Source organism: Tamandua tetradactyla, chromosome 4, assembly GCF_023851605.1.
Source record: "Tamandua tetradactyla isolate mTamTet1 chromosome 4, mTamTet1.pri, whole genome shotgun sequence".
Lineage (NCBI taxonomy): Eukaryota > Metazoa > Chordata > Mammalia > Pilosa > Myrmecophagidae > Tamandua > Tamandua tetradactyla.
Genome location: NC_135330.1, coordinates 123,644,960 through 123,658,582, shown reverse-complemented (window position 1 = coordinate 123,658,582; position 13,623 = coordinate 123,644,960). Strand labels below are relative to the sequence as shown.

Here is a 13,623-nt window from a genome sequence, read left to right as displayed (position 1 = left end):
CTAAAAGAAATATCAGTATAATGATTCAGCACTCATACTCATTTCTTAAACCTGACCTTCCTGTATAACTACACCATCACCTTTGATCTTTCTCCCACGTTTTAAAAGTATTTGGGATGTGCTCATTCTAAATTTTTCATGTTGGAAGGACTATTGATGATATGCAATAGGGAGATGGAACTAGTTTATGTTCTGGAGAGGTTGGCTCCTCTGCATTTCAGGACTTATCTGGTCCAGGGACCCATCTGAAGGTTGTAGGTCTTGGAAAGTTGCCCTGGTGCATGGAACCTTTGTAGAATCTTTTATAATGCCATAGGTAGTCTTTAGGGTTGTCAGGAATGCTTTTGGTTGGGGTTTGGCACGTTATGATAGGTAGCAAGGTCTAACTGAAGCATGAGCAAGGGTGACCTCTACTGTAGCCTCTCAACTTTATTTGAACTCTCTCAGCCACTGATACCTTATTCATTGCTAGTTTTCCCCTTTTGTCAGGATGGCATTGTTGATCCCATGGTGCCAGGGTCAGGCTTATCCCTGGAAGTCATCTCCCATGCTGCTAGGGAGACCTTCATCCTTGGATGTCATGTCCCAAGTATTGGGGAGGGCAATGGTTTCACTTGCAGAGTTGGACTTAGAGAAAGGCCATATCTGAGCAACAAAAGAGGTCCTCTGGAAGTGACTCTTAGGCATACTTATAGGTAGACTAAGTGTCTCTGCTACATACATAAGCTTCACAAGAGCAGGCCTCAAGATCAAGGGCTTGGTCTATTGATCTGAGTGTCCCTAATCTTTGACACAGTATCTAGGGTTTCCCAGGTAGTGAAGTTTAATAGTTCAACAATTTTTCTCCCATCTCTCAAAGGACTTTGCCAATACTTTTTTATTATCTGCTTAATATAGTCTGGGTGTATCCAGGCATTACTTTAAGCTATACAGGATTAAAGGCTCTCATTCTAATTCTGGGCTCCCTGTGTTTGGATTGTTTAAATGGTCTATCCAGACAGGTTGAGTTAGATTATGTGCTACAGAAAATTAAGGTTCTGGACATAATAAACTTTTCTTCCTTTGGCCTCAAAGAGTAAGTGAAATTCTAAAATACATGCAGTGTCTTTCTTACCACTGTGTTCTGAATTAACTTAATCCTAACCCGATCGGCTTTCTTCTTATCTCTAAATACCACATTACGATATCTTTTATGACAAATAATTTGCAGTTTATTTTCTGAATACTTTTTCCTTCTTCATATCTCTATAACAACTGCTCTTATTGTTCTCTCTGCCCCAAATATCCTTAATTCTTTCCCCTGATTCTCTTCATATGTCATGTCCTCTATGATGTTTTCTCTAAAACCTCATCTAGTTAGTTGGTGTTTCAACTTTGCTTTCTTTTTAGGAACATCATTATAAGACCAACCACGGTATTTCATTGCTCTATATTAATGTATCCTCCTCTATACTATGATTCAGAAGATAGAAAACAGATTGGAGTAATTTTACCAATTTTTGAAAGGAGCTGGTCCCTGGAAACACCAAATAAACTTTTGTTAAAATTATTACTCAATTAAAAAATATTATTCAATTGTTAACCTTTATATAATTCCATTCATTTATGAAAACTGAAATTGCATTTACTTGCTCAACATTGAGTTAATGAATTCATTCATTCGGTAAAGATGTATCAAATGTTTATACTAAGTTCTATGTATCCAATGAAGACTGAGTTTTTGGAAATGTAGATCCTATCCTTAAGGAGGTTTAATAACATTATTTTTGTATTCTGAATTTTGACTTACACCGAGATGGTTCACCTGCATTTCTATTTGCTCAGTTTATCTATTTAATTAATTTTGCAAACTATATAAAAATTATAAGAGTAAATTTTAAAGATATTGCAGCCAAAGACTTACCTTTCTCATGGTTTTTGTACTCAGTTATTATTAACAACATAACTTAAAATCGTTAGCTTAAACAAAAATTTTGACCTTTTAAACTCTTATGTATTTTGCAGGTGATTTTTTTCTCTAACCTTCCTGAATGATCTGCATCTCATTTATGTATCCACATTCCTGAATTTTTCTGAAAGTAAAAATGAACTTAGATCCATAAATCAAAAACACTATTGCAAACACAAGGACAATTGCCTTTGTAGTGATAGATATTTCAGCTTTCAACTTTTAATTATTTAGAGTAGAACTGATTTATAATAATTCATACAAATAGAAAAAAATGCAAATTATCATATGGTAAAAAGGAATGCTTTCATTTTTATTTTATAACATTTAATTTCTCTGATATGTACTTATGCTTCAATACATATAGGCATTCTCATATGTTCTGGATATTTGAGATAATAGCATATACATTAACACCATTATATCATATTCAGGTTACTTTTCAATTCAATAAGACTTATCAATGAGAAAAACCGAAAGAATAAAAACTGATAAAGTGATATTGAAAAATGACTGTCCAGTCACTCCTTGCTCTTTTAATATCTATATTCATTAAGCTTATAAATTTAAGTTTACATTGCTACATCCTCAGTAATATACATGAAGCTTTTTCTTAAGTTAAAGTACTATACATATATTTCTTTATAAAATTGAAATTCATGTATTACCCTGTCCCTGATTCTTATGATTAAACAAATATCCACTTCCTTTGTAGGAAATTTTTTAATAATCGAAAAATTAGCTTTGGCGAAATGTGAATTTTAATTTTTTCAAATTTTTGTTCTTACACCACAATTTTTCACAGAGTTTATAGGAATACTCAAGAAAAGCCAACAAACTGTTGTTCGCAAATTACTTGTATAAAACAAGCAGAGAAATTGCCCCCTTTTATAATTCATGTGGACAAAAAATATCAGAAACAGATTTCCCAAGTCTAAGTGTATTTTTGTTATAAATAAATTTAGTTTTTGAGAAACAGGTCATTGTTTTACAGAAGTGTTCTTTTCCAAGTGATATAGTTATTGAGTCCCGACTTACTGCCAAAATTTTCCTAAGAATGAAAGATTTAAAGATGAAATGACAGCCTAGAGAGATGCTCAACGTAGAGTTGTAAACACTGATAGAGTACTAGATACCCAAACCAGTGGAGTCTCCTTAGACACATGTGCACCTGCTTAGGTACTTTAATGAGCTGTTGCGTATTAGCACTGCAAAGCCTGGGGAGTTTCAAATCTTCCTTATGCTTGTATCATATAAATCTAAGACTGATCTTTTTATAAATCTCACTTAATGTTAATTACTATAATTGGTTCACCAACAAACAAAATATTAAATTCTGCTCTGTTGACAACTCACCGCAAAGTAATTCTGCTAAGATTAATGCTGCCCTTCGGAATACTGATACCTTACTGGCAGACACAGGGAATTATGGTTCACATTTATTCAGCACTTGCCACATGGTTTACATACCATAGCTCATTTTGTTCTCAGACAAATATTGCATATGAGGTATGCAATATTTTTTCCCCTGTTCTACTGACATTAGTTTGACTGAAGACCCATAACCATGAGATAACAGAACAAAGACATGCCCTGGGTCTCCACTACTAATGCCCTCTCCACAATTAGTACTAGATCATGCATTATAGGGTGGCAAGGCTGCAGTATATATTTCATGGAGCTGTCCAGTTTTTTTTTTTTTTTTTTTTTTTAGCTTTTACAGTGGCATGCTAAGTATCAGTGATGCAAATGAGTAAGACGCGGTCTTACATTGGACATGTCTATCTGGGTAATGATAGTGAAAATTGTCAGGAAAATAGTAACAAAGGAAAGCTCTTGAAGTGAATCTTAAAATATGGGCAAATGAGACTTGTGGCTAAGAATGTATAAAAATCTAGACATATATGAGCGAACCAGAGTATGAGGAATTTTATTTTTAGAAACCAAAGTGAAGACACAGTAGTATATAGAGAATCAAGATTTTATATTAGCAATGGTTAGACACAGAAGATTAGGGAGTAGACAGACAGAAGGACAGAAATACAAAAAATATACATGTTGACCATCAGACCACACAAAGTGGCATCACTCAACAACCTGAGACTTGGAAAGTTGAAGAATTTGAAAGAAAAGGAGGGGAAGAGAATTTAAAAAGTAGCAAAATTTTAAGATTACTCCAAAGAGCCTTGTTAACTGTGGTGGAGTTTATTCATTTTGGGTCCAAAGGCTCTGCTAGATAAGTAGTATGTGGTTATGTGGTTGAGGGAATAAGTATAACATTTGCTTTGTGTTTTTTTTTTTTATAAGTGGTTTAAAATTATATTTTACATGTTGTGTTTTTTATTTTATTTTCTAGTGCATAGTCACATATATTGAATGCTTGGAAGAATTAGCCATAAGCAATTTTGGGGTCAAAGATATGCTTTGCACAAGTCAGAAACTGAATACAACCGTAGATGCTATAATGGCTATATAACTTCAAATCAAGACTTTCTTGGGTTTATACATAAAGTATGCAGCAAGACTTTTTCATAGCTTTCCCTTTTCATTTTTAGGGGTCACTGTATTATCTTTTGACCAGGCAAATTGCATATATACATATAGTATATAGTATATATATTCTATGTGAATATAGTATTCAACATAATTATATATATGTATATATATGCCCATAATTATGTTGAATACTATGAATGATTCAAGGAAGCCATGAAAGAATTTTGCTTGAAATTGCTTTTAGTTTTTCTTAAAATGGCAATAATCACTGAAATTTAAAAATGTAATTATATTGGGGGCCATGTGTTTAAAGCCTGAGGGGGAAGAATGGGAAAGAGTGTGAGTGAGGAAAGCCTAGGTCCTGGCTGAGTATTCTGCTTTGTAAATACTGCTATTTGATTTACTGTAAATGATGACATCAGTGAACACTACTGAAGCCCGGGGAAACTGGGAACAACCTCAAAAGCAAAACTGGCACAAGCAGCACAAGCAGCAGCCACAGGCCACTGCGGAACAAATTCAACTTACACAGATGATTTCGGACCATAACGATGCTGACTCTGAGGCGAAGGTAAAACAACTGATTGAGATCAATAGCAAGAACCGGGATGAATGTGTGATTGTTTTACATGATTGCAATGGAGAGGTCAACAGAGCCTTCAATGTACTGCTGGAAGGAAACCCAGATATGCATTCCTGGGAGATGGTCAGGAAGAAGAAGGGAGTCTCAGGACAGAAGGATGGTAGCCAGATGGAATCCAATGAGGAAGGCAAAGAAAATTGAGAATGGGACATGGTGGACCACTAAGGCAGGTGCCAGCCATGAATGAGAGTTTCGTGGTCAAGAAAAGCATTTCTTTTTCTAAATCGATGCAAGTGTTCTAAGAAATGATGAATATGCAACTATGTGATGATATTAAGAATTACTGATTATATATGTAGAATGGAATGATATCTTAATGTTTTGTTTGTTGTTAATTTTTTTTAATTAATAAAAACAAAAAGAAAGAAAAGCACCAGGCTTTTACCCCATCTTCTGCCATGATGGAGGTGTTCCTTCAGGGGAAGCCACCTGCAGTGGCAACATCCACAGCTGCAGCTCCCTCCCCTCTTCTCCTCTTCCAACCAAATTCATCTCAGCTCCACAGATGTCTCCTGGATCTTCAGACAACCAGTCCTCCAGCCCTCAGCAGCTCAGCAAAAACTGAAATAGAGGAAAAACAATGCCTCCTTGACTTTAAATATTCCTGTCTTACCTGTGGAGATGCCTGGCTCAACAGATTATCTCAGGGCTAAATCTGCAGTTTGGTGCATTGCAGTTTGGGTCAAAGCCTGTCCTTTCTGATCATGAGTCCATCATCACTCAGTGCCTCTTCAAGCCAGGCTTCAAGTAGCCTGTATACCAGTATGGCCAGTGAATCTTCATCCACAATTTCATGTAACCAGAGTCAGAAGTCTGGTTATCAGACTGGTCCAACTCATTCAACAACCTATACCTCCCAAAATAGTACCCAGGGTCTAAGGTATGAACAGAGATCCACACAGACTCAGCAGTATCCCGGTCCCATCTCTTCATCACCCCAAAAGGACCTGACTTAGGCAAAGAATAGCTTTGATTCTGCTCAAACCATGCCATTAGAGACTGCTCTAGTTTGCTAGCTGCTGGAATGCAATATACTAGAAACAAAATGGCTTTTAAAAAGGGGAATTTAATAAGTTGCTAGTTTACAGTTCCAAGTTTGAGAAAATGTCCCAATTAAAACAAGTCTATAGAAATGTCCAATTTAAGGCATCCAGGGAAAGATACCTTGGTTCAAGAAGACTGATGACATTCAATGTTTCTTTCTCAGCTGGAAGGGCACATGGCAAACATGGCAGCATCTGCTGGCTTTCTAATGGCTCTTCAAAAAAGAGGAGTCTCAAAAATGTTTTCTCTTTTAAAGGTTTCCAGTAAGCAACTCCACCTTCAATGGGTTGAGACGCACCTCCATGGAAATCATCTAATCAAAAGTTATCACTCACAATTGGGTGTATCACATCTCCATGGAAAGAATGAAAATGCTCCCAGCCAGCAATATTGAATGATGATTAAAGGACATGGCTTTTCTGGGGTCCACCACAGATACAAACTGACACAGAGACCAAGCAATCTATTAAAGGTGTTACAGGCTTTGCAGTGAAATCCAACACACCTTCCACTTCTAGTATCCCCCCTCTCAATGAAACAGTATCTACAGCTTCCTTACTGATGAAAACCAGTCAGCACGCATCCTCCTTGGGTGGCTTGAGCCATAGTGAGGAGATTCTAAACACTACCACCACACCACAGAGCAGTAAGTTGTCTGCTCAGCAGAAGACCCTTTCATCCTCATCTTCTGGTCCACTTCAACTTGTACTCTTTTGCACACAAGCATGGAGAATGAAGTGAATCTCCAGCCTTCCTCCAGCCCTTTCATCACTTCATCTAGCACAATCTCTGCACCTCCTGCAATGGTCAGTGGCTCCTCCAGTCTCAATAGTGGCAGTAGCCTGGGATTTAGCCTAAGCAGCAACTCTGCTATCACAGCCTCAACTCAAAACTCAGTTGCCACCACTTCAGGAAAAACTCCTCCCACCCTTCCTCCTAGGGCCCCGCTGTTGTTGCCTATTCCATGTATTATGGCTCCAGAGCTTGTTACATGCCTACCACTGCACTGAGAGGGATGGTAGCCTGGCCAGCAACTCTTATTCTGCTGGACTCACAAACTTTGGCAAGGGGGACTTCTCCTCTCCAGCCCGGGCCACAACCTTCACCCAGCCCCAGCAGAACTAGACTCACCACACCACACAGCAGACATTTCTGAATCCAGCGCTGCCTCCCAGCTACAGTTACCATAGCCTGCCATACTACACAGGGTTCCCAGGCCTCCCTAGCACCTTCCAGTATAGGCCTGCTGTGTTTCCTGTGGCTCCCACCTCTTCTAAGCAGCATGGTGTGAATGTCAGTGTGAATGCATCGACCATGCCTATCCAACAGCTGAGTGGATTTGGGTCTCATGGATACAACACTGGTGTATCAGTCACCTCCAGTAACACAGATGGTACCAGACATCTTGGGTTCTGTGTACTCCAAAACCCAGCAGTCCTTTGAAAAACAAGCTTTTCATTCCAGTATTCCTGCTTTCTCCTTCAGCCCTAAGAAGCGGGGGGGCCCATCAACCTGGTCACAGCTGCTGCCTACCCACCTGCCTCTTTATGCACATTCTGACCCCTCATCAGCAGCCATGCTCCCAGATCCTTCACCATCGCCTGCAGCAGGGTGGTCAGCTACCATATCTGCAGTTAATCCTCTGTTGCCAGCACCAGCAGGAACAGCAGATGGCAGCAGGCAACATCCTGCCAGACCAGCTCCATCCTACAGAAGCCCTAGACCGATGACTCTGCCTATAACAGCTACAGCTGGGCGGCCAACTGATGCCTTGGCCCTCTTCTTTTCCTGGCCCCATCTTAGGAGAGGGCTTCTTAGCCTGCCAACAATGGAAACAGCATCAAAGAGGAAAAGGAATGTTGGGTGGTTCCGCTGCTCCCCACCCCCCAGGGGAGCTCCCCTCGCCTCAGCTTCGCGTCTGCCGCATTCTCATACCACCCCCACCCTGGTGTATGCATTATAGGATTTGTATTTTTTCCTATTTTTTTTCTCCTTCCTTTCCTCTTCTTCCTCCTGCCCACTAACTCTTGCATTCAAGATTATGAAATTTGGCTGTGGGTCTTGCCCCTCGTTCTCCTAGTCCCGTTCACCTTGGTGGTGTGTGGTGAGATGGGAGGGTGGAACCCCCAAATATTTATTGGCCCAATTGCCCTAAGTCTCCTCCTTTATTATTAGGAAAACAAAACAAAAAAAATGACTTCATGAATATGAGCAGCATTGTCAGATGAAAAAAAAGTACTTATGTCACCCAGACACATAGCTTAAATCAACAAGGGGAATTTTAACAGCCAGCAAAGGACAGAAGGAAAATGTCATTCTGCTGCTGAGTTTCAAAATCCCCCTCTGGGTTTAGATATTCTCCACTTCATTCAAGGATGAGTAAGTATATGAGTAAACATTCTCTTTTATAACAATATGGAAACTAGAAAACACAAAATAAGATGTTATGATAGCATTCGAACATAAAGAAATGCCATGGGGGAGAAAAAGATTACAGAGAAGAGAAATGATTATGAGAAACCTCCCGCGTTTGGTTACCAATAAAATTCAAGAAATGTGTCCTGTGTCAGGGGATGGGGAAAAGAGGATGAAAAAGACAGAAAAATGTCCTAAAACAATAAGTTGCATGAAAAATTTATCTATCTGAGCAGAAAAACAAAGGAGACAGATTAATAACAATAAGAGATATGGAAACAAAGTATAGTACCAGAATTAAAGTTAGCAAAAACGGTGCACAGAAAACTGAAGCAGTGTTATGTGTGGTTAAGAGATCGCTTATTTTACTGGGGAAGAGAAGAAAAAAGAAGACAGATTTGAGCAGAATTAACATTTAAAGATATAATAGAAACACGAAGAATATACTACATTAAAATGTTTTTATAAATCAAAAAGACATGGCATATTAAACAAAATTAACTTACAATAAATTTGTCAGTAAGAAATATACTTAAGATTGTTCCTCCACATATTAAGTGTTAGGTAAAAACAGGCCAACTTAAAGGGCTTCGAAATGAAAATGTGTAACTGAAGAAATAAACACTAATGCAAATGGGCTCAACAAGTATTCCACAAACACTTTTCTAGCAAAATATTCAAAGACTAAGCTTATGAAAACAAGAATGAAAATAAAGCACTCGGGAGATTTTGAATAAAACAAACCACACCAAAAGAAAACAGGAAAGAGGAAATTATAGAAATCAAAGCAAAAATCAGAAAATTAGAAAACCATAATTAAAAATAAAGTGGAGTTATTTTTATATCATCATTAAAACTGTTAAAACTTGAGGTAATTTGAGAACAGAGAGAAAAATGCATGCATTTAAAGTCAAGGATTTTTTTGAATTATAGTTGAGCAATTTATTAAATACATTCTCAGAAAAAAATTGGAAAATTCAGTATAAAACGGAAGATTTTAAGATAAAATATAAATGATTACTAGGTTTGAAGGAGTAGAGAATAAAACTAGACCTATAATGTCAAGGTTAATAGATATATAGACAATGGATAATAGAAATTTGGCTAATAATTATTTCAAATACAAGGCATCAGGCTCATATGATTTTTGAAGAAAGTTCTTTAAAATTTGCCAAGAATGTCCATTTTTTTCCATAAATTTTAAGGTTTTCCAATGCATAGACAGGATAGAAAATTTCTAAAGCATTTTATGAGGTAGATAAGCTGATACCAGAACTTAACAAAAGTAGCACAATGAAGAATACTAAAGAAATCTCATGTGTGAACGTTAGAGGGAATATCTTATTTCCAAAAGATAAAAAAAAAAAAAATACTAGTGATAAAAATCCAGTAATATGTGTATTAATAAAATTTTTTCTAGGAATCCAGAGAATGAAAGATACGATCGTTTTGAAAATGTGTCAATGTATTAAAGTAATTTATTTAATCATAGGTCAAAGGGAAAAATTATAATGATCTAACAGATGATAAAATTAGGTAGAATTAAATACATATCATTAATAAAAATCCTTAATAAATATTAACTGAAGGTTTAATTTTCTGCTCTGATAAGGGTACTCACTCATCAGTATTCATATTTATGAAATATGCCTGCTATTTCATTAGTATTGAATTTTCATCCAATATAATGAGTTAAGAAATGAAAAACAGAGCTGTGAATGAAGCTTGATACTCCTTGTGTCAAGAAATAAGAGGAATTTCAGTCTAGCAAGGGCAAAGAATATCAAGTGAAATTCCCCCAGAAATAATGAAAGATTAGTAAAAATGATAGTTGCAAAGTTACTATTAAAAAAAATCAATGATTTTCCCATGTCTTGATAATAACTTCTTAAATCAAATATTAGAACAAGATCTTCTTTTCATAAATAATCAAAAATGTAAATTTAAAATGCTTGTTTATCCAGAAATCTAAATCTTGGTAGGATATAAGCTTTGGAAAATCTCTGGATGTCCTTTTTTACAAAATCTCATTTTTAAAGTCATCTGTTTGTGATAATTGAAAAACAAGTTAATAAATTGCACAATGAAAGACATTGTGTGATCTGCTCTGCACAGCACAGCAGGTGGTCAGGACAGCCAGTTCAGTTCACATGATAACGATGTAGGTGGTCGGGTTGTAATTAATGGATTAAATATAGCTCTGTCAGGAGCTACTTCATTTTACTACAAATGGACATTCATTTTCTAGAACACAGGTCTTGCTTGTATTTCTGACCAAGGAAACTGTAGATTCACAGATTGAGGTGGAAATGTCAAAAAGAAAGGTGTAGTTTAACTGAAGAGATCATAGATGCATATTTTCAAAAGTGCTGTTGTCATTTCTTTTTTTGCCATTTTCTGTAGACACAATGAAAATAAATTCATTGTAAAATTATTTTTTAATGTAGAATTTCCCGGTAAACAAGATGCATTATTGATTTATTTTATTTTTTAATGAAAATCAGTGGCTTTCACAAGTTTGGAGTCTTTGTGCAAGAACTGGTAGAGCAAATGCTTCATTTCTGCTTAACTCTATTAATTTTAATTTTTCATGTAATGTGCTATCTTTTCCATTTTCAGGTAAACCCAATTATTTCAGATGGATGCAAAAGTGATGGACTATTCATAATTTATTCTTTAATGGAACAATATTGTTGGACAAGAGTGTTGTCATAGACCCACACCGCCATTGCTACAGAGTACAGGCATAAAGATTGGTAGGGGAGGGATGATTTACAAGCAGAGAATGCCCTGAACTCCTATTTTTTCACACTGTTGAGGGACATGATGTTCTGAATCTGTAACATGGCCATGTTTTCAGCAGCGGTGGGGCAGCCCTAGTCCAAAAGGCTGGACGTGTAATAGAGTACTCTAAGGGAAAGAACAAGAAGAAACCTCCCCCCACAACTCTGCTAAATTGTAAGTTTGCAGCCTAATAGGGTCTTCTTAGTGTCTCTGTATCATAGAGTGGTGTTTACTCTTACATGCCAATTTGTCTGGGCTATAGCACCCTGGTGTTTAATCAAACACCAGTCCAGGTATTGCTGTGAAGGCACTTTTCAGATGTGGTTAGTATCTACAATCACTTGATCTTAAATAAAGGAGTAAATGCGGATGGGCCTCATCCAAATGACTGGATGCCTTAAGAGCAAAAACTTGTTTCTTGGAGAAGAAGAAACTCTGCCCGAAGTCTGCATCACAAAATCTTAACTTCCAGTCTGCTGGCCTACCCTACAGATTTAAGACTTACCCAGCCCCACAAAATGTGTGAGCCAATTCCCTAAAAGAAGTTTCTTTTTATCTGTGCGTAATATTGGCTCTGCTTCTCTGGAAAGTGTGATCTGTGATCCAGGATCAGTGCTGGGTATGTGTATAGTGGGCAGCTTACACTGTATATTCAGGCCCTAGTTGGAAACTTTCCAGCCAGGGATGGTCACATTTCTACAGCTGAGCCGGCTCTTGGCTAATCACCAAAAGGGTGAAGGAAATGAGGTTCTGGAGCCATCAATATTTGTCTTTTGTCAGATCTATTTACTATACACTGAATAATACAGTAAATAGACTGAGCTCTGTTTACTCAGAGCTCATTAGCTTAAACTATCACTCTATCCTTATCAAGGGTAATAATAATAGTGTCTTAGAATGTCATAGATACAAACCAATTAGAAAGGAGATGGCTTTGATGTTGGAGGTGTGTCCCAAAATTACGAACCATGCCAAGTATTAACACTTGAATTCTAAATCAAATAGGCTGGCTGGGGTATGTTCGGACAAAGAGCCCGTGGTGGTGAGAAATTGAGCAGACAGTGAGGACTGTAAATAGAATCCGTTTGTGGAAGTGCTTTAGTGTTTTAACATCAGTGTGACCACAGAAATGTGTATTCATTGAAGTTCAGTGCTATCTTATATGCTAAATTCTGCACCATGTCTTACATGGGAAAATGCCTTTCTTCATCAGTTTGATCTCTGGAGTTAAGAAAGACCAACCCTTCAAATTTTATTACTTAAATAGTCCTACTTTTGAGTATTCATCTCAAGTAATTTTTAACGAAACTTACGTGGTAACTTAATGAGCAGTATGACGGCTTATATGAAGAAATTCACCAAAAAGCAATGAAAGTTATAAATGAAGATTTGAATACATGGAGCAGGGTGTAAGCCTTACTCCTGGATATGAAGACTCTTGAGGAGGACAATTTATGGCACGTAAGATGACTACAGATTATGACATTTCTTTCAATAGGAGGTGGTGCAATTTTCCCTGCCTCTGGATTCTGGGCTGGACTTTGACTGCTTTCCCTTCCAGGTCTAACTGTTAAGAGGTCTGACAGCTTCTACTCTTGGAACGTGATCCTTCGAATAAGTAAACTACACTGCTTGAGACCTTATGGAGAAACTTTGAAAATATATGGTTAGTGAGAGAGGCCCCAGCTGAGTCCAATTTCAAAATCATCCCACCACGGCTTCAGGCGTGTGAGTGAAGCTATCCTGAACCTTACAGACCAGCTACCTACTGGCTGATTATACCTGAGTGCCCCACTCAGTGACTTGTGGAGTAGAAGAATTTTCCAGTCAAGCCGTTTCTGAAATCATGAGATAAAGTAAAATGGCTGTGATTTCAAATTTTGAGGAGTTTGTTACATGGCAATATATTATGCAAAACAGAATTTGAGACCCGGAATTGGAATGTTCTTTTAATGAAAACTTAAACACCTGGTACTAGTACAGCAGTGCCATGGTAGCTGGAAGAGCTTCCAGGAGAATAATAGTCAAAGCAGAAATGACTATTAATAATAGTGACTTGGAATGTCATAGTTACAAACATATTAGAAAGGAGGTGCCTTAAGGACAGTGAAAAAAATGCTATTGGAGGTTGGAGAAAAGGGACCTCAAGTATTTAATGGTAGAAGAAGATAAAATTGCATGCACTAACGTGGAAAATAGGAAAGTACTTTCTCTGACTAGAGAGATTTCCAGGCAGAAAATAGGAAAGTACTTTCTCTGACTAGAGAGATTTCCAGGCTCAAATGCTGAAAGC

The 13,623-nt window shown here is 37.3% G+C and overlaps 1 pseudogene; it reads left to right on the top strand.

The window, feature by feature from the left end:
- Positions 1 to 4,856: 4,856 nt before the first annotated feature.
- LOC143680484 (ubiquitin-associated protein 2-like pseudogene) lies at positions 4,857 to 7,898 on the top strand (annotated as a pseudogene).
- Positions 7,899 to 13,623: the final 5,725 nt, after the last annotated feature.